This window comes from Oryctolagus cuniculus, chromosome 16 (genome assembly GCF_964237555.1).
Source record: "Oryctolagus cuniculus chromosome 16, mOryCun1.1, whole genome shotgun sequence".
NCBI lineage: Eukaryota > Metazoa > Chordata > Mammalia > Lagomorpha > Leporidae > Oryctolagus > Oryctolagus cuniculus.
Genome location: NC_091447.1, coordinates 374,590 through 402,231, shown reverse-complemented (window position 1 = coordinate 402,231; position 27,642 = coordinate 374,590).

The following is a 27,642-nucleotide window of genomic DNA, read 5'->3' as shown; positions in this document are numbered from 1 at the left end:
GAGATGTCTTCCATCCGATGGTTCCCTCCCCAAATGGCAGCAACAGCTGGAGCTGTGCCAGTCTGAAGCCTGTAGCCAGGAACTTCTTCTGGGATGAAGCTGTTTCTTAAAATAATTATTTATTTATTTGAAAGACAGAGTTACAGAGTGGTAGAAGCAGAGATAGATGGCTGGAGCTGTGTGGATCCAAAACCAGAAGCCAGGAGCTTTGTCCAGGTCTCATAGGTGGGTGCAGGAGATGAGGGATTTGGGCCATCTTCTACTGTTTCCCCAGGCCACAGCAGAGAGCTGGATGGGAAGTGCAGCAGCCAGGATCCCAACCGGCACCCATATAGGATGCTGACACTGCAGGCAGTAGCTTTACCCACTATGCAACAGTGCTGCCCACTAACGGGAGCTCTTTTAATATGAGTTTTCATAAAGTGGAGAATTACAGCATCATAAATACAGATAAGTTACAGTTTTTCTCTGCCCAGTACTTTACAGTTACCCAGTGATCCACTGAGAATCTTACTTTCCACACTGTGTAATTAAGAAGGCCATTACCTTGTCTTATTTTGGGTTCTGTGTTTAAACCCATACATTTTTGACATGGGAGGATATTAGTTCTACAATTTCATAGAGACTGGTCTGTGGAAGCATCGATAGAAGTTATAACTGTGAGAGTGGTAAGAAAGAAGAGGGGAAGAAATAAGTGCCCCTTACCCCCCACAGAGATGTCAACAAGTGGAGTAGAAGATGTGCCCTTGAAAACTATGGCTGACTTTCTGGGACAAACTGTGTTTGAGTGCTTCACATGTTCTGATAGAAACATGTTGCCACCAAGTTATTAGTATATATATTTAGTTAGTTTTTAAAGATTTATTTATTTATTTGAAAATCAAAGTTAAACAGAGAGAGAAGGAGAGGCAGAGAGAGAGAGAGAGAGAGAGGTCTTCCATCAGGTTCATTTCCCCAATGGCTACATCATTGTGACCTTTGCTCAGTCCCTGACCTAAACCTTTCCTTTAACCTAGTACTTTGCCATGTAGTAGCCCATGAAAACTGCAGACTGCATAAATGAATGAATACTTGGAGGATTGTGATTTCTTAGAGGAACATCATGAGACAGAAGGAATAAAACAAAACAAAAGTATCCTCTGTATATAGAAGGTATACTGTTTTTCAAGCCAAAGAGAAGAGGAAGAAGAAGGAAATAGTGAGACTGGAAAGTTTGTGGCAAAGGAAATAGGCACTGGACAAGAATTTAACAAGCCCATTAGGAAAACATTAAGGTTTCCTTACTTCCATGTAGACTCTGCCCTCTAATGGTGAACAGGTTCCTCTAAACCCACTTGTTGCACAAATGAAAACCCAAGCATTGTCTTCTCCCACAGATGGAGTCTGCTATTGGTTTTGATTTACATTTCCCTAATGGTTAGTGATATTGGGCATGTTCATCTATGTCTTGACCATTGAGATTTCCTCTTCTGAGAAACATCTATTTTGATCATTGCCCATTTCTGAACTGTACATTTTGCTTCTTGTTTGGAGTTTTTCCAGTTCTATATATATATGTTCTGGCTAGCAATCTTTTGTCATAGTCAGAGTTTTCAATGTTTCCTGCTATTCTGTCCATTGTATCCTAACTCTGTTGATTACCTTGTTGTGAAGGTGTATCTTAATTTGATATGCTCAACTTTGTATATTTTAGTTTTGTGACTTGTGCTTTTGGAATCTTACCCAAAACTGTTGTCTATGCTAATGTTTTACAGTTTCTCATATGTTTACTTAGTTTTTGGTTTTATATTTAGACTTTTAATTCACCTTGAGTTGCTTTTACATAGTGTATGAGGTGTTGGGGTATCTTTTCAGGCTTCTACATATGGATAATCACTTTCCTTTAAACCATTTGCTAAAGGGGTTCTTCTTTCTCCTGTTTGTTTTCTTTCCTTTGTTAAATAGGAGTTGCCTGTAGAAAAGTCGGTTTATTTCAGCTGCCTATTCTTTTCCATTGAACTATGTGTCTGTTTTTCCAACAGTGCTAACACTGCTTCTAATTTTTATAAGATTTATTTATTTATTTGAAAGGCCAGATGCTTCTTCCAAGTCTCTCATGTGGGTGCCAGCACCCAAGAACATAGGCCATCTTCCAATGATTTCCCAGGTGCATTAGTAGGGAGCTGGATTGGAAGTGGAGCACCTGGTCCCCTAGCAGCAACATATGGGATGCATGCACAGCAGGTCAAGGCTTTAACCCACTACTCCACAGCACCAAACCCTTCCTTATTTACTTCTGCTGTGATCTTTCATTATTCACTTTTTTCTACTGCCCTGCAACTTGACTCATTCCTGTTTTTTTCTGGGTCCTGGAGGATGGTAGTAGGTGGCTTCTGGGATATCTTTTTGTGTTAGTAGATACTTGGTAATATAAAATCATAGTTTTTAGTTTCTATATTTCTCTGCTAATCACTAGGACCTTCTAAATGACAGTAGAAAATGCTGGCAGAAATGAGGATATATTAATTTGCTAAGAAAATACCACAGAGAATATGATGTAAATCATGGAATTTTACTTCTCAGAGTTGCAGAGCTTGAAAATATCAGATCAAGGTCCTAATAGGCTCGATTTTTCCAGAAGCCTTTCTCCGATGTGACAGACACATCTATCATTTGATCTGCTTAAAAGCACTTTCTTCAGGTAGAGTCATCTTGGTGGTTAGCACTTCAGTGTTTGAGTTTTAAGGAGGCACATTTCAGTCCACAACAGCAAAAGGGGCCTTGTGGTCTGCTTCAGTGACAGCCATCTCTGTGGAGGACAGAAAGTTTGAAATCAGCGTTATGATTTCTCACAGTATTAGTGTCAGTGCTATCTCCATCAAATGTGCATTCATGTACACACAAACAAAACTACCTGTACACATAAACACATTCAACAGTGGAAATGTCTGATGGTTGTGTACAGGTAACATCAATATAATAATCCATAAGAGGGCCTATTAGGAGACATTAAAAAGAGACTTAGAAAGAATGACAACAAAATCTGCAGTTACCTATATTTATGTCTATATGTATGATATTCAGTATTTATAGTTGCTAAAAGATGAATACTGATGTGTGGGAATTAAATCTAAACCTTAGCCTTTCTCTGAAGGGAGGAGAGAACCTCCACTTTGACTATGACCGTGTCTAAACAAGATAAGAGTCGGAGAACTCAAGGGGCTTCCATAGCCTTGGAAACTCATAACTGGTGCATAGGGAGATTACTGATGCCATAAACAGGAGTGTCAATTGGTAAAGTCAACAACAGGAGTCACTGTGCACTTACTCCTCATGTAGGATCTCTGTCCTTAACGTGCTGTACACTGAGGCTTAATACTATAACGAGTACTCAAACAGTATATTTCACTTTGTGTTTCTATGGGGGTGCAAACGACTGAAATCTTTGCTTAATGTACACTAAACTGACCTTCTGTAAAAAAAAAAAAAAAAAAAAAAAGAAAGAAATTATCAATTCCCAACTTCCCAACTTGACTCTCACTGGGATTAAACATGACAATAGGTCTGATCTGATTTCATCATCATTTAAAAAAAAATCATCTATTATTTTTCACTTTATGTTTCTGTGTGGGAGCAAACTGTTGAAATACTTACTTAAGGTATACTAAGCTGATCTGTATATTAAGATAATCGAAAATGAATCTTGATGTGAATGGAAGGGGAGAGGGAGTGGGAAAGGGGAGGGTTGTGGGTGGGAGGGACGGTATGGGGGGGGAAGCCATTGTAACACATGAGTCGTACTTTGGAAATTTATATTCATTAAATAAAAGATAAAAAAAAAAAATCTAAACCTTACCTTGCAATATTGCAGCCTAGTCTACATGAAAGATGTCTTCCTAAAACCTTTCCCTGGGCCCACTCTGTGGCATAGTAGATTAAGCATCCACCTGCAGCACCAGCATCCCACATGGGCAAAAGTTTGAGTCCCTGCTCCTGCACTTCCAATCCAGCTCTTTTCTAATGGCCCAGGAAAGCAGTGGAATATGCCCTGAGTGCTTGGGCCCCTGCACCCATGTGAGAGACCTGGAGGAAGCTGCTGACTTCTGACTTCTGGCTTCAGATTGGCCCAGCTCCAGCCATTCTGGCCATTTAGGGGTGAACCAGTCGATAGAAGACCTCTCTTTCTCTTCCTCTCTATATCTGTAACTCTGCCTCACAATAAAGAAATACATTTTTTAAAAACCCTTCATATTTTAAATTTCTTAAATTTTTAAAGATTTATTTATTCATTTATGTACAAGTCAAGTTACAGACAGAGAGGAGAGCCAGAGAGAAAGAGAGAGGTCTTCCATCTGATGTTCACTCCCTAATTGATTGCAACTGCCAGAGCTGTGCTGATCCAAAGCCAGGAGCCAGGAGCTAGTTCCAGGTCTCCCAGATGGGTACAGGGGCTCAAGGACTTGGGCCATCTTCTACTTTCCCAGGCCATAGCAGAGAGCAGGATCAGAAGTGGAGCAGCTGAGTATTGAACCGGCCCCCATATGGGATGCTGGTGCCTCAGGCCAGGGTGTTAACCTGTCCACCACAGCACCAGTCCAACATTTTAAATTTCTGATACTCTAAAGTAGCACAGGACTGCATTACATCTAGGAAAGATGCATTTAAAAATTATAAATCTAGTGCATTTTAGCAGAAGTTTTAACAAATACTTCTGATTTTCTCAGCATTATGTATAAATAAATGACAGAATGAGTCATTGTCAGATTTTTAGCTCTTTGACAGCCACTTATAATATTTCACAGCTTTTTGAAATGTATTGCTAGTGTGTTTTTCTCAACACATGCACTGGATTTTACCACTTTAGTGCACATGGAGTTGCCTCTTATAGGATTTGCATTTTGATGGGTTTTCATGGCACATGTAATCAACATCTGCAAAGCCTCAAAAACACATAAATAATAACATGAATCAGGTTTTTTTCTTAAAGATTTATTTATTTATTTGAAAGAGTTGCACAAATAGAGGAAAGGTAGAGAGAGACAGACAGACAGAGACAGAGAGGTCTTCCAACTGCTGGTTTACTCCCAGTTGGCCGCAATGGCTGGTCTGTGTTGATCCAAAGCCAGGAGCTTCTTCAGGGTCTTTCACATGTGTGCAAGGCCCCAAGGACTTGGGCCACCTTCTACTGCTTTCCCAGGCCATAGCAGAGAGCTGGTTCAGAAGTGGAGCAGCCGCAACTTGAACTGGCACCCATATGGCTTGCCAGCACTGCAGGCAGCAACTTTATCTGCTATGCCACAGCACCAGCCCCACATTGCATCTCTTTAAGATGATATGGATTTAAGTTCATGAGAAATTAGTAGTATAGTGAAACTGATAGATACGGATGAAGCAGGATGGACTTGTTAGGAATGGTGATGTTTATTTTCTTATAAAATAAATAAATAAGAAATTAAATATGGTCAGACATAAATGAAGACTAAATTTTATTAGTGGTAATCCAGAAAACACTGATCTCAGGTCTTTTTCTTCCAATGTTAAGATTATCTTTTTAAATGCATATTAAGTGAACAAATTTCATGTAATTTATATATACAGATTGAAGAGCAAACTGATAATTTCCTATCCTATATTCCCTTGGTCTCATATCTCCAACTCCCTCCTTCTTGTTTTATTTTCTTTTATTTTTTTATTTTTATTTATTTTTTTGACAGGCAGAGTGGACAGTGAGAGAAAGATACAGAGAGAAAGGTCTTCCTCTGCCGTTGGTTCACCCTCAAATGGCCACCACAGCCAGCGCGCTGCGGCCAGTGCACTGCACTGATTGGATGGCAGGAGCCAGGTACTTATCCTGGTCTCCCATGGGGTGCAGGGTCCAAGCACTTGGGCCATCCTCCACTGCACTCCCTGGCCACAGCAGAGAGCTGGCCTGGAAGAGGGGCAACCAGGACAGAATTCGGAGCCCTGACCAGGACTAGAACCTGGTGTGCCGGCGCCGCTAGGCGGAGGATTAGCCTAGTGAGCCGCGGCGCCGGCCTTATTTTCTTTTAATTTTGACAGCTGCATGCTTTGATTTTATTTTAGAATCACAAGCTTTAACCCTCTACAAAATAAAGAATTCAGCAAGTAGCAGCAGAAATATCAATGAGTATATGTTGTGTACTCTATCAAAGAGTACAGAAAAGTGCTATGAACAATACTCAAATCTCAAAATGTCAATTTAACTCATATGCTACTTTTTGTTGTCTATATATATTAATTACCACCAGTCAGAGAAAACATATGGTATTTGTCTTTTGGGGACTGGCTTCTTTCATGAAGCATACTTGTTTCCAATTCATCCATTTAGTTACAAAAGATAGGATTTCATTCTCAATTATGGCTGAATAGTATTTTACACTGCATATATAGCTCATATTCTTTTTACAGTCACCAGTTGATGTACATCTGGGTTGATTCCATGTTAGCTATTGTGAATTGAACTATATTAACCATGAGGGTACAGATAACTCATGACTATGTATATTCTTTTTCATTTCATGTGGATAAATTCGCGGGAGTCAGGTGGCAGGATCATATGGTATGTTTGTTTTCAGATTTCTGAGGAACTTTGATACTGCCTTCCATAATGGCTGTACTAGCTTCATTCCCACCAACAGTGGGTTAGGGGACCTTTTTCTCTCCCTCTCCACCAGCCTTTATTGTTTGTTGACTTTTTCAAAAGAATTATTTATTTGAAAGGTAGAGTTACTTATAGGGAGAGGCAGAGGCAGAGAGACAGAAGTATTTTATCTGCTTGTTTATTCTCCATATGGCCCAACAGGTGGTGCTTGCCCAATCGGAAGCCAGAGTTAGGAGCATCTCCCTGGTCACCCAAGTGGGTGCAGGGACCCAGGCACTTGGGCCATCCTCCACTGCCCTCCCAGTCCAGAGCAGAAAGCTGGACTGGAATAGGAGCAACCGGGACCAGAAATGGCACCCATATGTGATGCCGGCTCCACGGGTGGAGGATCAACCCAGTGTGCTATGGCACTGGCCCCCATCAGGGATATTTTTCTATAGTACTCTCTCTCCACTGTATCTTTTTCTAGTTGAAGAATTAAGGTGATGCAGGATTAATAGAAGGAGTTTGAGAGGATTGTCTCTCGTTCAATTGTGTTGAATAGTTTGAGAATAATTGGAATTAGTTCTTTAAACATCCTGTAGAATTCAATAGTGAGGCTGTCTGATCCTGGATTTTCTTTGTTGGGAGGGTCTTTATTACTTATCCAATCTCTGTCTTGATTTTTGATTTGTTTAGCTTTTCTATGTGTCTTCATGACTCAATTTTGGTATATTGTGTATGTCCAGGAATATGTTGATTTTTCCTCTAGGATTTCCAATTTGTTAGCAGTCACAACAGATGCCCACATCCTATATTGCAGTGCTAATCTGAGTTTTGGGTACTACACTTCCAAATCAATTTCTTGTTAATATCCCTGGGAAGCAATGGATAATAGCTCAAATTCTTTCCTTCCTGTCATCTAATTTGGAAAACTGTAACCTAAATGGGGACTTGAGAACCTGGTCTTGCACAGTTGTAGCCATATAGAAAGTGAACGAACAGATTGGAGATCTCTCTGCTTCTCTTTCCTTCTCTCTTTGTCTCTGTGTCTCTCTGCCTTTTTATCATATTAAAATATTTAATTACTTATTTGAAAGAGTTACAGAGAGAGGGAGAGACAGAAATCTTCCACCACCTAATTCATTTTTGAGATGACTTTAATAGCCAGAGTGTGGCCAGGTTGAAGCCAGGAGCTTTTCCTCTGATGTGCGTGGCAGCATCCCAGGCACTTGGACCATCTTTCCCTGCTTTTTCAGTCCATTGGTAAGGAGCTGGATCAGAAATGGAATAGCTGGTACTTGAACTGGTGCACGTAGAGGATGCCAATGTAACAGATAGCAGCTTTGTCCACTGCACCACAACCACCAGCTCCTCTTTCTGCCTTTCCAATAAATAAATCTTTTGAAAAAGAACTGAAGGTAGTAAAAGTCATCATGACAGCAATGGCAAATTTATTGAAGTGATCGACTTTCTTAAAGATCTATTTATGAATTTGAAAGGCAGCACTAGAAAGAGAGAGTGGGAGAGATGGATCTTCCTCCTGGTTTGTTCACTCCTCAAATGGCTGCAATGACTGTGGCTAGGCCAGACTGATATCAGGAGCCAGGGGCTTCTTCCAGGTCTCTCACATGGGTGCAGGAGCCCCAATATTTGAGTCACCCTGTGCTGCTTTTCCAGACACATTAGCAGGGAACTGGATCCGTTTGGAGCATTAATGTCTATGATACTCTCCTTGCAGTTGAAGGATTTAGAATCCATTTCAATTATGGGTGGGCCAAGTACAATGTCTTCCAATTGTCCAACGTTTGGATTAGATGGGTTCTGAGAAATTTTGTTAAAATAGTTATTAATCATAACTCTCAGTTTAAGCTTTTCTTACCAAATTTTCATATTTGCTGATGTTTATATCTATGGGAAAATTGGGTCTCTGGATTGCAACCAATGAAAGCACCCAGACTAACAGTAATAAGGCCAACAGTCAGCAGAATGATGTCCAGCTGAACTGAAATAGCTTTTCTTATTTGGTAGAGGGGTTACCTCCTGCATTATACTGACATACTGACACAGACAATAGATATTGGAGCCTGTCCCTTCTGCCAAATGCAGAATGCCACATTTTGGTCCATCATATATATATTTATATATTATGATATATAATATATTATATATTTCTATACATAGTATATAATTACATATAATTATTATAAATATATAATATATAATTATTATATATAAATTGATTTTTTATAAATAAGTACATATTTATTTCTGATCCAGCTCCTTACCAATGGATTGAACAAGCAGTGAAAGATGGTCTAAGTGCCTGGGATGCTGCCACACACATCGGAGATGAAGCTCCTGGCTTCAACACGGCCACACTCTGGCTACTGAAGTCATCTCAATAGTATATATATATAATTATATATAAAATAATTATAATAAATTATATAATATATTATATGATAAATTATAATATATTTTATATATGAATATATTTATATACATAAATATATATAAATAAATGTAAATATATATATATAGAATTTATTTACGTATTTGACAGGTGTACTTACAGACAGTGAGAGGAAGAGACAGAGAGAAAGGTCTTCCATATGCTCATTTACTCCCCTAATGACTGCAATGTCTGCAGCTGGGCCAATCTGAGCTAGGAGCTTCCAGGTCTCCCACATTTTGGCAGGGACCAAAGCACTTGGAACAGCTTCTACTGTTTTCCCAGGCTATTGCAGAGAGCTGGATAGGAAAAGGAGAAATGGGGACTAGAACTGGTGCTCATATGGGGTGCCAGCACTGCAGGTAAAGGATTACACCACTGCACCACAGTGCTGGCCCCAGTCTATCCTTTATTAAGGAGATCTCAGTAATCATGTTCAGGTATTGCTGTCCTATATTCATGGCCAAAGTCCTAGCAGGCAACATGGTTTGGAGAATCGTAAGCACAAGGTGTGTAGGAGACTTCATTTCTCATACAGCACAGTTAATAACAAGGTTCCAAGTGGGGAAATTACTTGCATCATAGTCTTTGAGAACTAATGGACATCACAGGTGATCTAAAGAATTTAGAAGGTTTCTGAGCCCCTAGAGTGATAAAGTCACTGGGAGCACAAGGACAGTGCCTAGAGTTTATTTTGATGGATTTTGGCCCCTTTCATTGGAGGGAGGCCCAAAGAAGCTGGACTGATTTGTAAACCTCAGAAGTGTCTTTTCAAGGTGAAGGCAAACTGAGACTCAGGGGTTTTTGGAAAAACTTGGAACAAAACACATTTCCCACACTTGGTTAAGACACATCATTTATCTATTGATTTTCATCAGATCTGTTAACATTAGGTATAAGGTACAGTGGACATGGTGGATGGTATACAGCAATATGATTTTAGTAATATATCATGAGGTGCTTTTTTTTTTTTACTGGATTTAGCAGGTAAAATTGGGCTACCTAATGGGATATAGCAGGAATAATCACCTTTTTGTTAAATAAATCTGAAGTAATAAATGTTAGTGTATGAAGACATTGAGTTTTCTTTATTGGGCCTTCTTGGTTATTTTAATCTGGGATCTGCGAATTCTCATTTTCTCTAGGCAAGTTGTAACTGAAAATCTTTATTTTATTCTTCATCATGTTGGACCAACTCTGCTGCTTCTGGGATTTTTTTAGTACATCTGACAATTGGAAATTTAGACAATAGTATAGTTAAAAAGAGATGTACCAAGTAAAGTATTTATTTTTATTCTGATATATATTTTGGAATTCTTCTAAAATTCCTATTGAGTATCCTTGTTAAATTTAGTTGCATCCTAGGTTAAGACGTATTGGAGGCAGGACCCATGGCTCAATAGGCTAATCCTCCACCTGCAACGCAGGCACATCGAGTTCTAGTCCTGGTGGGAGCGCCAGATTCTGTCCCAGTTGCTCCTCTTCCAGTCCAGCTCTCTGCTATGGCCCAGGAGTGCAGTGGAGGATGGCTCAAGTGCTTGGGCCTTGCACCTGCATGGGAGACCAGGAGGAAGCACCTGGCTCCTGGCTTTGGATCAGTGCAGTGTGCTGTTTAGGACATCTGCCATTCTATGGTTCTGCTGTGTATCTCACTTCCCATGTTGAATCATTCTCTCCCTTTTTGATTCCATCAGCTAGTATTTGCAGACACTATTCTTGTTTATGTGATCCCTTTGGTTCTTAGTCCTATCATTACGATCAATTGTGAACAGAAATTGATCACTGAGACTAGTGAGATGGCATTGGTACATGCCACCTCGATGGGATTGAATTCGAATCCCCTGGTATGTTTCTAACTCTACTGTTTGAGGTAAGTCAGCTTGAGCATGTCCGGAAATGCACATCTCTTCCCTCTCTTATTCCCACTCTTATATTTAACAGCAATCACTTTTCAGTTAAGTTACAGCACTTAAGAAGAATTGTGTATTGATTACAGTATTCAACCAAAAGTATTAAGTAGAACAAACAAACAAAAAAATACTAAGAGGGATAACATATTAAGCTGCTCATCAACAGTCAGGGTGAGGGCTGATCAAGTCACTGTTTCTTATAGTGTTCATTTCACTTTAACAGGTTTCTTTTCTGATTTATTTATTTATTTATTTGGAAGTCAGAGTTACACAGATAGTGAACAAGAGGAAGAGAGAGAGCGAGAGGTTCTCCATCTGCTGGTTCACTCCCCAGATGGCCTAACACATGAGAGATATGCCAATCTGAAGCCAGGAGCCAGGACCTCTTCAGGGTCTTCCATGCAGATTCAGGGGCCCAAGGACTTGGGCCAACTTCCTACTGCTCTCCCAGGCTATAGCAGACAGCTGGATGGAAAGTGGAGTAGCCTGGACTTGAACCGGCCTCCATATGGGATGCCCACACTGCATGCAGTGGTTATACTGGCTACACCACAGCACTGGCCTCAAGACAATGCTCTAAAATGATGCATTAATTATTCCCAAATATTGAAAAGTGGCATGGTACACATTTGAATGTGTTGTTTTGTACTAGTTGTAGAAACAGTTTAAAATATATTTATATTTAAAAATGCAAGCTTTGATCTAAAATTTTACTTTCCCCTAAGGTGCCTGTTTGGAAACTGAGAGAACATTGAAGTCTCAAGATAGAGTACAACTGATCTTATCCAAGCCTCCTTTATCACATGAGGATGCTAAATGCCAAGGCCCAGAGAAGTAAAGTGAATTGTTCAAGGTCACATGGGTAAGTTGTAGCAGGGATAATTCTATATTAGCATTAGGTATCCTGATACATAGGCCACTGTTCTGTCAATTTCGTACTCCTTCTGGAGTTAAAGATTCTAAGTTGTGGAAAATTAAGTTTGGAAATTTAGTGGTTGCTATGTTGTTATGGTGAGAAATTTCTGTGTATAGCTATGAGTTGCTTAAATTTTATTCAATATATTTTTCTAGTATGTTTGCTATTTATTTGAAATGTATAACAAATAGCTTCATCTATTTGCCAAAAGAATTTTTTAAAGATTTATTTATATTATTTGAAAGTCAGAATTACACAGAGAGAGAAGGAGAGGCAGAGAGAGTGGTCTTCCATTCACTGGTTCACTCCACAGTTGGCCTCCATGGCTGGAGCTGTGCTGACTGGAAGGCAGGAACCAGGAGCCTCTTCCTGGTCTCCTATGCAGGTGCAGGGGCCCAAGGACTTGTACCATTTTATAGTGTTTCCCAGGCCATAGCAGAGAGCTGGATAGGAAGTGGAGCAGCCAGGTCTTGAACTGATGCCCCTATGGAATACCAGCACTGCAGGTGGCAGCCTCACCCACTATGCCACAGTGCCAGCCCTTGCCAAAAGAATTTATAGAAGCTATTCCATATATACACTTAACAATTATTTAGTTACTTGACACGAACTATCCCTGCATATTTGAAAATTTTGAATGGTATCACTTGGGTTTTAAGAATGTTATATTTTAGGTCTCTTAATATTTTTAGTGATGATGTTTTAAAGGCCCTTTCTGTTTTATGGAAAATGATAAGGATTTTGTTTTACAATCGCCATAGTATTACCACTTAAAGCAATAGATTAAATAACACTTTTAAACAAAGTCATTTAATACTGAATTCTAACACACTGGTATATTTCAAAGTGAGAAACTGGATTTCTTTCAGATATTCTAAAGAAGAATGATAATTAAAATTGAAGACATCTACAGTTTTTAATCCCTTTTTTTAAATATTGGTCATAATGGTCCAATTTAGAGTTTTAATTTTAATTAGCTTTTAAAAGATCCAATATTGTTTATAGAAAAAATTCGGAGAACATAATTATATACTCAACCTCCCTCCCTTCTTTTTCCTTCTTTGTCATTTTTTTTAGCTTATGGAATGACATTTTCATTTTACATTACATTAAAAAGGGTTGTTGAATCAAGGGACAAGTTTAACAGGCAAAAAGCAAAAAGATCGTAATTTAGAGGGAATACAGACAATGGCTCTAAACAATATTTGAATATCACATCTAAACAATATTTGAATAAATTGATAAAATAAATATTTTAATTTCTCCTACTAAAATGCTCAGAGAAAGTCTTTCATTATTTATCAAATATTAGTGCAAAAATATGGATTTAAATGATCCCAAAAAGTGATGAATTTTTGTGTAATAAAGTCCAATTTTTGTCAAGGCTTTTTGACAGTCTCACAGAAAACTTATGTTTGTGAATGGGAAGAATAATATCAAAATGTCCATACTACCAAAAGCAATTTGCAAATTCAATGCAATTCCAATCAACATACCAACAATGTTCTTCTCAGAGCTAGAAAAAATGATGCTAAAATTCATATAGAAACATGAGAGATGCTTAACATCTAAAGCAATATTATAAAACAAAAAAAAGCTGGAGACATCACACCATATTTTAAGACATATTACAGGGGTCAGCACTATGACAAAGCAGGTAAAGTCACCGTCTGCAGTGCCGGCATCTCATATGGGTGCCAGTATGTTTCCCAGCTGCTCCGCTTCTTATACCCCTCTCTGGTATAGCCTGAGAAAAAGGTAGAAAATGGCCAAAGTCTTTGGGCCCCTGCACCTGCATAGAGACCTGGAAGAAGCTCCTGACACTTGGATTCAGATCAACACAGCTCCAGCCATTGTGGCCATTTGGGGAGTAAACCAGTGGATGGAAGACTCTCTCTCTGCCTCTACCTCTCTGTGACTCTGCCTTTCAAATAAATAAATAAACTGCAAAAAAAAAAGCACAAAAAGAAGAAGTGTTAGCACTGATATAATAACAGACACATAGTTCAATGGAAAAAACTAGGTAGCATAGAAATAAACCCAAATTTCTACCAGCAACTCATATTTAACAAAGGAACTAAAATGAACTGGAGAAAGAAGAATCTCTTTCACAAGTGGTGCAGAGGAACTTGATGATCCAAATGTAGAAGCCTGAAAATAGACTCCAACATCTCTTACACGATGTGAAAGTGAACTCACAGTGAATGAAAAATCTAATCATAAGACCCAAACCCAAGTAAACATAGGGAAACTCTAAATATTGTCAACAGACAATAGCTTTTGGGTAAGATTCCAATAGCAATAGTCACAAAAATAAAAACAGAGACATTTGAGTATATCCAACTAAGATACTTCTTCACAACAAAGTAAACATCAGAGTGTAGATACAGTGAACAGATGGCAGGAAAAATTAAAACTCTGAATGTTTACAGATTTCCAGAACATTTACATGAATTGTAAAATCTCCAAAAAATACAGTGAAGAAACAGGCAAGGATCTGAATAGACATTTCTCAGAAGAAATGTAAATGGTCAAAACATGTGAATATGCCCGATGTCACTAGCCATTATGTAAATATAAATCAGAACACCATATCAGTCTCCAACACCTGTGGGAGAATACAACACTCAGGTGTTTGTGTGTGCAGCAAGTGGGTTTAGAGGACCCTGTTCACCTCTGGAGAACAGAGCCTATGGGGAGACAAAGAAACCTTACTGCTTTCCTAATGGGCTTATTAAGTTCTTGACCAGTGCCTGTTAGTCTTGCCACAAACTTTCTAGTCTCACTACTTTCCTTCTTCTTCCTCTTCTCTGTGGCTTGTAAAATAGTATACATTCTGTATACTGTGGATACTTTAGATTTATTTTATTCCTTCGGTCTCCTATGAAGTTCCTCCACAAAAACACAGCCCTCAAAATATTCATTCATTTATGCAGTCTGCAGATTTCATGAGCTACTAAATTCCAAGTAGTATGTTAAAGGCAAGATCTGGGCCTAAGAGAAAAGTGGTCTGAATTCTGTGCCTAGAAGAGGATTTGGAACATAGAATTTTGGTGAAGTGCTATGTGAATGACATGCACTCAGTAAATGAGTAATCTAAAGCATACACTGCATTCAAGCAACACAGCAGCCCTACTCACCTCAGGTAGAGCAATTGAGAGGAATAATGTGAAGACAAATAAGACATCAATAAGTTGAATAATAACAGAGAAAACACAAAATGAGATAGATGCCAACATTACTGAGCTATTTTTGAGGAATTAAATTGATAGAGGGGCTGGCAATGTGGCCAAGTGGGGTAAGCTGCAATCTGTGAGGCCAGCATATCATGTGAGTTCCACTTTGAGCTTAGGAATATCCACTTCCAATTTAGCTCACTGCTAAACACCTGGGAAACCAGCAGAAGATGGACGAAGGACTTTGGTCCTTGCCACTGATGTGGGAGACTTGGATGAAGCTCCTGACTTCAGCATGCCCCAGGCTCAACTGTTGAAACTCTCTGGGGTGTGAGCCAGCAGATGAAAGCTATCTCTGTCTTTCCCCCTCTCTCTAAATCCACTTTTCAAATAAACAAAGATTTAATAAACAAATTAATTCATTTCAAAATACACAAAAACATGAACAATACTCTATCATCTTTATGCCAAAATGATCAAAAATAACAAATGCTAGAGAGCATATGGGAAAAGAAAACCGTCATATATGGTGGGTGAAAACACAAATTAGTACAGATGTTATGCAGAACAGTATGGACATTCCTTAAAAAGGATAAAAATTGGGCCGGCACTGTTGTGCAGTGCCTGAGGGGCCAGCATCCCATTTGGGTGCCAGTTCTAGTTCCAGCTGCTCTTCTTCCAATCCAGCTCTCTGCTATCTCCTGGGATAGCAGTAGAAGATGGCCCAAGTCCTTGGGCCCATGCACCCATGTGGGAGACCCAGAGGAAGCTCCTGTCTCCAGGTTTCAGAATGGCATAGCTCTGGCCTTTGTAGTCATCTGTAGAGTGAACCAGCTAATGGAGGACCTCTCTGTGTCCCTACCTCTATTGTAACTCTTTCAAATAAATAACAAAAATTTAAAATAAGATAAAAATTGACCTACCATTTGAGAGTTATCTTGCTCTTGGCTATATAGAATAAGGAAATTTTATTAGAAGGAAAGGAGGAGAGCATATCAAAGATACAGCAATTTTCCCATAACACAGCCACTATAACACAGTTCACTGCAGCCAGGATTTGAAACCAATCTAGCTGTCCATCAATGAAAAATATGGACAGGGCAACTTCATTTAGATTCAAAAAAGAACAAAATATTATTAAATTAATTGAAATAAGCCAGGAGCAGGAACACAAATGTCACCTGGTCCTTGTCACATGTGGAAGTGAAAGAAAATAATGGATCTGAACACAGAACTGTGATTACTAGAGGCTGAGAAGGGAAGCAGCTAGGGATAGAGGGGGATTGGATAATAGGTATCAAAATACAAAGAGGCAGAAAGAACTTCTGGTGTTCCATAATATAATGAGATGACTACATTCAACCATATTAGGTTCTGTGTAAAGAACTGAAAGAGAGGAGCTGGTAGTCTCAAATCATGGAGAAGAATTAGAAACTGTAGTTGCTTGGGGGCCAGCATTATGGCACAGTGGGCTGATGCCCTGGCCTGAAGCACAAGCATCCCATGTGGGTACCAGTTCTAGTCCTGGCTGCTCCTCTTCTGATCCAACTCTCTGCTATGGCCTGGGAAAGCAGTAGAAGATGGCCCAAGTCCTTGGGTCCCTGCACCCAAGTGGGAGATCTGGAAGAAGCTCCTGGTTCCTGGAATCAGATTGGCAGAGCTCCGGCCATTGGGGCCACCTGGGGAGTGAACCAGCAGAGGAAGACCTCTCTCTCTCTCTGCTGCTACTTCTTTCTGTAACTCTGTCTTTCAAATAAATAACTCTTTAAAAACTTAATAAAACTGTAGTTGCTTAGCTTGATCACTTTTTACTGCATAAATGTGTGCAAATATTGCACTACACACTGTAATAATGCATGACTAGGACACATTAATCACAAATTATTTCAATGAAATTTTAAAAATTAGAAGCATTTCTTTATATTAACAATGAACTATTTGAAAATGAAATTAGAAAAACATTTCCATGCATAGCAGCATAACAACCAGGAACCAATGTCTTCAATGTTATCAGTGATGAATCAGATTCACAGCCCTCAGCACTGTTTTTGCCATAGACCTTACCATGGCAATTGTGGGCATATAGTAGTAAATCAATGGACAGGAATCCTTTGTCTCTATATCTGTTAAATAAATAAACAAGGAATTCATCAAAGAAAAAGAGATATCAATTTGGATGCCAGGTCACAAAAACACATGCACTTGAGCTATCCTCCAGTTTGTGATGCCAACAAATCTTTCAGACAAGTTACATTTTCAGAGACTTTTCTGTAATCTTGCTAAGCTTTCTGGAAATCTGCCTTATAGCAAAGCGATTCCTAATTCCATTACATTCATGATTTTTCTTTTGTGTGAGTTATTAGTTTACCATCTAGAGATAATTTATGGTACAAAACTTTTGTATGCATGCATGTTTTCTCATTTGTGAGTCTATTCATGGGAATTGAAGACTGATTTATAGCAGAAATACTTTTTCCAAATTCATTGCATAGACTTTTGTTCCTTATGAATTCTCTGAAGTCTGTTGATGTCTAATTTCTGGCTAAAGGTTTTATCGTATTTACAGCATGCAAAGACTATCACCTTTTGTGAATTCTGTATCTATACAAGCCTGAAATAAAGAAAATGTTTTTACACAATCGGTATACTCCTAAGAAACCACCTGTGTCAATTCTCTGATGTACCATTGACTTCTGACAAACAACCTTTTCACACTAATAATATTTATAAGCTTTCTCCTTTACATGAGTCTCTGTTGGATAGGATGTGATTTCCAGCAAAAGGTTTTGTCACAATACTTACATGAATTTTGGAGAAAAGCTCTTCCACATTCATTATATTGTTAAGGTCTCTCCCTTGTTCAAATTCCATGATGGATTATGAGGCATTACCTATGTGAAATGACTTTCTCACATTTATTTCATTCATTAGATATATATGTTGTGCATTCTGATATAAGGAGAGATTTGGGCAGAGCTTTCCAACACTCATTACACCCATAAGGTTTCTCTCCCACGTGAATTCCCTGTTGTCTTATGAGGTATGGCTTCTAATTAAAGGGATTTTACTTTCAAAGGAGTTTTTCCCTATATGAATTTGATGATGTACAATGAGGGCTGAATTATGGTAAAAGGCTCTGAGTCATTACATTCATAAAATTGCTCCCCATGAGAATTCTTTTATGTTTGATGAGGTCTGATTTGCACCACAAAGGCTTATTCACATGTATTACATTCATGCATTTCTCCCCTTGGTGAATTCTCTAATATTTCATGAGATATAACTTGCACAAAAAGGTCATGTAGAAAATTCCCTGTGTGGATTCTCTGATATCTTATGAGTTATGAAGTACAGCAAAGAGGCTTTCCACCATCCTTCCATCCATAAAACCTACCTAAATTGAGCAACAAAGATATAGAAAACGTAAACACACACATAACCAGATGGAAATGATATCAGTAATAAAGATCCTCGCCGCCAAGAAAACCCCAGGACTGGATGGCTTCACTGCTGAATTCTAACAGACATTTAAAGCACTAACTGCAATTCTTCTCAAGTTATTCAAAACAATTGAGAGAGAGGTGATTCTCCCAAATTCTTTCTATGAAGCCAGCATCACCTTCATTCCTAAACCTGAAAAAAGTGCAACAAAGAAAGTAATTATAGACCAACTTCCCTGATGAACATACATGCAAAGATCTGCAACAGAATTCTGGCCAATTGAATCCAACAATGCATCAGAAAGATCATCCACCCAGACCAAGTGGGATTTATCCTTGGTATGCAAGGATGGGACCAAAGGCTTTTCCACAGTCATTTCATTTATAAGCTTTCTCCATGGTGTGAAGGCTCTGATACTTTCTGAGGTTTGACTTCTCAGCAAAGGTTTTTCCACAGTCATTGCACTCATAAGGTTTCCCCCAGTACAAATTGTCTGATGCTTTGTGAGCTTTGACTTCTCAGCAAAGGCTTTTCCACAATTATTGCATTCATAAGGTTTCTCCCCTGTGTGACTTCTCTGATGCATTTTGAGTTGTGATTTCTGGCCAAAGCTTTTTCCGCAGGCATTGCATTCATAATGCTTGTCTTCTGTGTGAATTCTCTGATGCTTTCTGAGGTTTGAATTCTGGCCTAAGGTTTTTCCACAGTAATTGCATTCATAAGGTTTCTCCCCTGTGTGAATTCTCTGATGCTTTCTGAGGTTTGCCTTCTGGCCAAAGGCTTTTCTGCAGTCACTGCATTCATAAGGCGTATCCCCTGTGTGAATTCTCTGATGACTTATGAGGTGTGGCTTCTGGCCAAAGAGTTTTCCATAGTCATTGCACTCATAAACGCTTATCCCCTGTGTGACTTCTCTGATGATTTATGAGGTTTGACTTCTGGCCCAAGGTTTTTCCACAGTCATTGCATTCATAAGGTTTCTCCCCTGTGTGACTTCTCTGATGATTTGTGAGTGTTGATTTCTGGCCAAAAGCTTTTCCACAATGATTACATTCATAAGGTTTCTCCCCTCTGTGAATTCTCTGATGATTTAGGAGGTTTGCCTTCTGGCCAAAGGATTTTCCACAGTCATTACATTCATAAGGTTTCTCACCTGTGTGAATTCTCTGATGATTTATGAGGTGTTTCTTCTGGCCAAAGAACTTCCCACAGTCATTACATTTATAAGATTTCAACCCTGTGTGAATTCTCTGATGTCTAATGAGATCTGACTTCTGGTGAGTGGTTTCTCCACAATCATTACACACATGAGGGTTTTCCACTTATATGAGTGCTGTGATGGAGGGTATGGCAGAATTTAATACTGAATGACTTCCCACAAGGTTTACATGCATAGGATTTCTTCCCTATATTTGGTCTATGATTCAGTCTAACATGTGATTGGTAAATAACAGGTTCCACAGGCCCAATATACTTATAAACGTTCTCTCTTTTGGGACTTTGTTGATGTATACTGAGGTTAGAATTCTTATGGAAATCTTGTACTATTTGAGTTGTCTTGCCAATAGTGGCAATTGACTTATTACAGGTTTCTACCATAAAAAGCTTCTCAGATTCACAGAATATATTCTTGCTTTTGAAGACTTTCCCTTGTCCAATTTGTTCAAGTGCCTGCTCCTTGATCTGAATATTGTGCTGTTGATTAAGAGGTTCACAGAACTGGAGAGTGTTCCCAGGTACCTTAGTAGCACAAAATTTCTCTCCAGCTTGTAGTTGATCAGGCCCACAATGGGGACACATATTGTGACATATACTGCATTCTTCAGGTTTTATTCCTGAATAGTTTCTCTTTTTGATACTCAGTTTTGGAATATGGCTTATACTTAAATTAAGTGTTTTTCTGAATTCAACTCCCTTGGGAGTTAATGTCTTATTATTTGTCATAACATCCTGATGCAGATTTTTCTCCAGACTTTTCTGGTTGGTCTTAATCAGTTCATCCAGTTTCATGGCAACTGAAGTGAGAAAAAAATGATGTCACTACATCAAATATAATTGTTTCTTCTAGCATACTCGTGTAAAAGGAATGAAGTTACTTGTATTTAAGAGGGATAAGATGTTAGGAAAAGTTCTGCATTTGTGCCTCCTCACACAGGGCACCAAAATGTTAGGAAAAGAGTTGTAGAATAGAGGAGAAAGTGTATGAATTTACAGCCAGACAGAATTTATTCAGAGAAAATTAATCCACAGAGGTGGGTGACCAACTGCCTGTACAAGATGGAGCATGAAGGCCCCAATTCCCAGGGGCCAGACCTTTTTGAGGAGGGCTAAGGCTGGGCATGAGGGTAGGGGGCAGCAGTGGAGGGGAATTCCAGGAACTGGGTGGGGGCCTTAGGAACCTGGAAAATAATGCAGGGTGGGGTATGAAGGCAATAGGCTGTGAGACCCAATTGAGTTTCAAGGGCAAGGAATACATTCCAAAGTTTATCTACTTTGGGCAATGAGGGAGAATGGCTCAGGCTTATATCCTCATTCCATCATAAGATTTTCAAAAAATGATTAGAAGATACATATTTATGAATATACAGGTTTTCTCCATTATACATTAATATATTAAATTGTATCCATAGATTTTCCAATGTTCATCCATGATCCTGTTTACTACCAGAATTTTTTCCAAGTATGATTGAATGGTTTTTGTGGTAAGATGTCTTAAATCACTGCTTGGGATGCCTGTATCTCAAAACAGTGCCAGTTTAAGCCGAGGCTACTCTGCTTCCAATACAGCTCTGAGATAATAGATACTGGAAAGCAGCAGATAATGGTTCATGTGCTTGGGACCCTGTGATAGAGATGAGTAGGTGAAATTCCAGGCTTCTGGCTTCAGATTAGTCATAACTGTTGATAGTATTTGGGGAGAGAGTTAATAGAAAATCTATTCCTCACTGTTTCTCTCTCACTTTCTACTTTCACAAAAATGAATAAGACTTCACAGAATGGACTAATATTTAATAAATATATTCACCTGTAATCTAGAAACCAATTTTTCCCTGTCCATTTCTTCAGTTCATTTTTTAATGTATTTTTATTTCTTTATTTGTGAGAGTTAGACTGTGAGAGACAGAGACAAAGATCTTCCTTCCATTGGCTCACCCCTCAAATGGCAAATACATTTGGATCTATGCCAATCCAAATCCAGGAGCCAGGTGCTTCCTCCTTATCTCCATTGTAGGTGCAGGGGCCCAAGCATTTGGGCCATCCTCCACTGCCCTCCCGGGCCACAGCAGAGAGCTGGACTGGAAGAGGAGCAACCAGGACTAGAACCCGGGGCCCATATGGGATGCTGGTGCTGCAGGGGGAGGATTAACCATGTGAGCCACGGTGCCAGCCCCTTTTTCAATTCATTTTTAGAAAAATTGTGGGTTTTGTACTTCTGTGATATTTCAACCATAAATATGGGGAAGTTTTACTAGATCATTTCCTTGAAGGTAAAGAGTGAAATGTGTCTATACTCTAAGCAGGATCACATTCATGGGACAAGATTTGAATATGTGGTTGTCTTGTGTTCTGTCTTCCCAGGCAAACAGCATTTGTGGGATTTTTCTAATGAAAATCTCTGTTTTATCTGCACTATTATAGTTTCCCCATATTTCTAAGGAAACCTGACATCCTAATCTTCTAATAACTACAACAGTTACAGAAAGTTCCAATATACCACCTTGGCTATACATTCCCACCAGTTGAAATAATTTATTCCTGCAACCCAGAGTCTGCTCAATTATTGAAAATTGATTTCTAACTCATTGTGAAGACATCAGCCCTGGTTGCCTCCTCTTGTTTCTTTCTATAAACACTCCTCTGTGATAATTTGAGTTTCTGGAGGTTTGTTGATTTTCACAGAAAACTTCATTTCCTTTGCCTTTACCAGAGATACTGATCTCCATAGATACTGTAGAATGTCTGTGTCTGAATCACAGGACCAGCTGTCTTCAGGAGTAAGACTTGGGAAAAACTCGTGGAAAGAACACCAGTCAATATCTGTTGCACTGCTTCTGCTTTGGCCTCCCTGCCCGTTATGTACACACTGATATGGAAGGCTCTGATGTAGGCATTCTTCCCCCATCCATGGCTCTGCTCCTTGCTCCAACTTGAAGATCAAGTCAGGTTTGGTCCTGCAGTGCCCTACTAATGGAAACAATATAGGCTTTGTGAAATCACTATCTTGGGTTAATGAAAGGAGTACAGCTTGGTCCAGGAGCTATGCAACAAATGTTCCAATGTGAAATCCTTCCCAGGTGATAGATATTCAGATTCTTCATGGACTCAAATTCTATACCTGTCCCTCATTCAACTTTATGAATAGTGCTCACTTAGTTGTCAAATAGCAAGAAAATGTTACCATTGGGCATGTGATGAGTGTCACTCACCCAGGGAGAACAGGCTGCTGTAGGTCTCCAGCATCACATCCCTGTACAGGATTTTCTGAGCTTGGTTCATGTTCTGCCATTCCTCCCAGGTAAAGTACACAGCCAGGTCTTCAAATGCTATCATCCCCTGTGACAGAACACTCCTGGTCAACATGTCAACTCTGTCACCTAACAAACAATGGCAGTTGTATATCTTCTACATGGGTATGGATGAAGAAGCAAGAATGCCATTTCATTTCAGATTTATGAGCATTTGGGCAGCCACACAGAAGCATTCCACAGGGGATCAAACCTATGGTATAAAGGCTGTGAAAATTGCCCAAGCTGGAGGGAAACAGGAATTTCTGTTCACAAAGGCCAGACTATGTCAAGGGCAATTGCACAGTAGGCTGAAAGGGGGACAAGAGTCACTCTGGAATGAGCAGTGTTCAGAAGAATGTAGAAGTATTCAGGAAAAAAGACAAGAAACCATCAGGGAAGTTATGAAGGGATTGAACAATGAAGAATTTCCAGAAAAACACTATACACAGTCAATGCAATTATGGCAGAGAAAAAAATTTTTAAAAGAGACAGTAGGCATTTAACTTAGTGTTTATGATGCCAGCTCAGATACTCTCTCTCTGCATCAAATTTCCAAAGTTGGATTTCAGTGCCAGCTCCAGTTTCCAGCTCCCAGCTAATGCAGACCAGGGGAAGCAATGGTGATGCCAACCAAGAGGGAGGCCTAGATTCCATTCCTGACTCTTGGCTTCAGTTGTGCCCCACCTCTGCTTGATATTTTTATTTAGGCAGTGAAGAAGTGCATGGGAGCTTTCTAGCTTTCTCTCACTCCATCAATTTCTTTCTCTATCAGGCTCATAAATATTTTAAGTAAGGGAGGAGATTCAAGAAAGAATAGAAAGTAGCTTTTGCTTTTTCTATAATTATTCTACTCATAAACATTTAAAGAACTGAAATAACATGATAACAAATTAAAGTAAAAGCTATGGAGTTATTTACCCAAGAACAGAACCTGAGAAATTCTGTACTATAATCTGCATTTGTGACTGAGGGAAATACAGAGAGCTTTGAGAACCTGCAGTAGGCACCGGCATTGTGGTACAGCAGGTAGATCTCCACCTGCAATTCAGGCATCCCATGTGGACAGACAATTTGAGTCCTTGGTGCTCCACTTCCAATTGAGTTCCCTGCTAAAGTGGCTGAAAGAGCAGTGAAAGATGGCCTGAGTATTTGGGCCAATTCCACAAATATGGGAGACCCAGATAGAGTTCCAGACTCCTGGCTTTGGCCTGGCCAACCACTGTGGCCATTTGTTGAATGAACCAGCAGATGGAAGATATCTCTTTCTCACTACCCATCTCTCCCTATCTCTATTACTCTGCCTTTCAAATAAGTTAATAAATAAACCTTGGGGCTGGCACTGTAGCACAGTGGGTTAATGCCCTGGCCTAAAGCACCAGCATCCCATATGGGCACCGTTTCAAGACCCAGCTGCTCTAATTTTGATCCAGCTCTCTGCTATGACCTGGGAAAGCAGTAGAAGAAGGCCCAAGGATTTGGGCCTTTGAAGCCGTGTGGGATACCCAGAAAATTCTCCTGGCTCCTGGCTTTAGATGGGTGCAGCCCGGCCAGTGCAGCCAATTGGAGAGTGAAATGTTGAATGAAAGATCTCTCCTCTGTCTCTTTCTCTCTGCCTCTCCTCTCTCTGTGTAACTCTTTTAAATAAATAAATAAATTGTTAAATACAATCTTAAAACGTGAAAGAACATGCAGTAGATTATTTTCCCCACAGTGTTCTTACTCTAGCTGGGAATCAAGTTCATCTCCTCAAACTATTAAGGACTGCATTACTCTAACAATTAAAAAAAATAAATGCAGCCAGCGCCGCGGCTCACTAGGCTAATCCTCCACCTTGTGGCGCTGGCACACTTCATTCTAGTCCCAGTCGGGGTGCCAGATTCTGTCCCAGTTGCCCCTCTTCCAGGCCAGCTCTCTGCTGTGACCAGGGAGTGCAGTGGAGGATGGCCCAAGTCCTTGGGCCCTGCATCCCATGGGAGACCAGGATAAGTACCTGGTCCCTGCCATCAGATCAGCACAGTGGGCCGGCTGCTGTGCACCGGCCATGGTGGCCATTGGAGGGTGAACCAACGGCAAAGGAAGACCTTTCTCTCTGTCTCTCTCTCTCTCACTGTCCACTCTGCCTGTCAAAAAAAATAATAAATGTCATTGATTTGTGGTTTAGCCCAAGGTAAGTAATTCTCTTGCAGAATGCTAAGTGTTTATTTCCAGGGTGGAACTAAAACACTGCCCACTACATCATCTGTATAACACTAAAGAATGTGTTGGACATTATGACCCCAAAATTTAGAATATTATCCTTGACTTCAATTGAAATCATATAACAAATATATATTTTGCTATGGCAACAGAAAATGAGAGATGACATTGCCTTTTCTTGGATAAATGCAATGATTGATAGTCATGACAAATTCATCATACATCTTGTTTCTATATATTCCCTGAGAATAAAATTTACCTTCCTACATCTATTTTCATTAAGAAATTATTATAAATCTAAAAACAAAACAGACAGAAAGCTGGGAATAATTAAGAAAACCACTTACAGGGGCCAGTGCTATCGCACAGTGGGTTAAAGCCCCAGCCCGCAGAACCAGCACCAGATATTAATTCCCACCAAATCAGGTGTGAGTGCGATTTTCAGGTGAATTCAATCAGAATTCCACAGCCATTCAGCTGGGAGGGGTGGATGAATCCAGAAACAGCCAGTTTACATGGGACTAAATCAAGCCTAATATCACAAAGGACTCTTGCATTTCTTTGGCTTTTTTCACATTTGTCTTATTTATCATGATTTGTAATGAATTTTCTGATGTGAGCTTTAGTTTTCAGACTGGAATATGGAGTCCAGGGCACGGGAGGAATGGTCTTTTTCATTCAGGGCACAGATGTTGGCTTGCTCCAATTCTGGCTTGCTGTCATTGTTTTGGGTGCCTCAGCCAATTTTTGGTTTTGAGCAGCAATTTTCTAAATGTTTTCTTGGTCTGAGTTTCTTTTGCCTTCTTCCATCCCAAATTTTGTATTCTGATGCAGTACAAACAAGAAGTTAGACAGAGGATCCATTATGAAATAAAAAACATAATAAATTGGCTTTTCAGGCTTAGAAATCTACAGGCAGGATAACTAAGATGAATTTTTGTGTTTTGGAAAATGAAATGGAACCAATTTGCTGTGGGGACAGATATTAATTTCCTCCAAATCGAGTTTGACTGTGATCTTCAGGTTAATTCAATCAGAATTCCACAGCAAGTCAGCTGGGAGGGGTGGATGTATCCAGAAACAGCCGGTTTCCTTGTGACTAAATCAAGCCCAATATCACTAAGGACTCTTGCATTTCTTTGGCTTTTTTCACAGTTTTCTTATTTATCATAGTTTGTAATGAATTTTCTGATGTTAGCTTTGGTTTGGAGGCTGGAATAAGGAGTTCAGGGTACAGCAGGAACCGTCTTTTTGAATCAGGGCATAGCTGTTGGCTTGCTCCAATTCTGGCTTTCTGTCACTGTTTTGTGTGCCTCTGCTAATTTTGGTACTTAAGCAGCAATTTTCTAAATGTTTTCTGGGTCTGAGTTGGTTTTGCCTTCTTCCTCCCAAGATTTTGTATTCTGATGCAATACAAACAAGAGTTCAGACAGAGTAGCTATTATGAAATTAAAAAAAAAAATTGGTGTTTCATGCTTAGAAATTTACAGGCAACGCAACCAACATGATTTTTTGTGGTTTGGAAAAAGAAATGGAACCCTTTTACTTAGGGGACAGATATTAATTCCCTCCAAATCGAGTGGGAGTGGGATTTTCAGGTGAATTCAATCAGAATTCCACAGCCAGTCAGCTGGGAGGGGTGGATGAATCCAGAAACAGCCGGTTTCCTTGTGACTAAATCAAGCTGCTGCTCCCTGTGGACTTGTCCTCCTCAGCCTCTGACTAGAGCACAGCCACCTCTCCAATGCTGACATCCTCTGACACATGTTTCACTCTTCTGTTCTCTCTAAACTGCAGACTCTTGGGCAACATATGTAACTCTAATGCATCAACTTGCATAGAAGCACACACCTGAGGACTCCAGAGTCTTGGATTTCAGGTTGTAATTAACTTTCCTTTTCAGAGGACTGGTGAAAAAACAAGTCTGGAAGCCAGGGTGTAGCCTTGTGGTTCAAATGCCTATGTCTCATATTGGAGTTTCTTGGTTTGATTCCTGGTTCCAGTACCTGCCTCCAAATTCCTGATAATGTAGACCCTGGGAGCTAGCAAGAAATGGCTCAGATGATTGGGTTCCCTACTCCTGGGACAGCCCTGGCCACTGGGGACATTTCAGCAGTGAACTAGAGGGTGAATACTACTTCTCTGTCTACTTGTTCATTTCTTTGCATCTCCAATTAAAAAACAAAAAAGTATGTTTGTATCATCCATTAAAATAACTTCCTCAATGGAAAAAAAAAGTTTCATTGTTAAATTGGGGAAAAATAATGCTTCTTGGTTGTGATATTAGAATAATGCATAACTGTACATCGGACTTCCATTGTGGACAAGGAAGAGAAAGATGGAAGCAATAATTTTTGCTTCTGGCTTTGGTACTTGTCATGTAACCTTGAAAAATTCATTTAAACTCATGGTGCCTGAGTGTCCTTAAAATTACAGGTTCATCTAGTTGAGGCAGGTGGT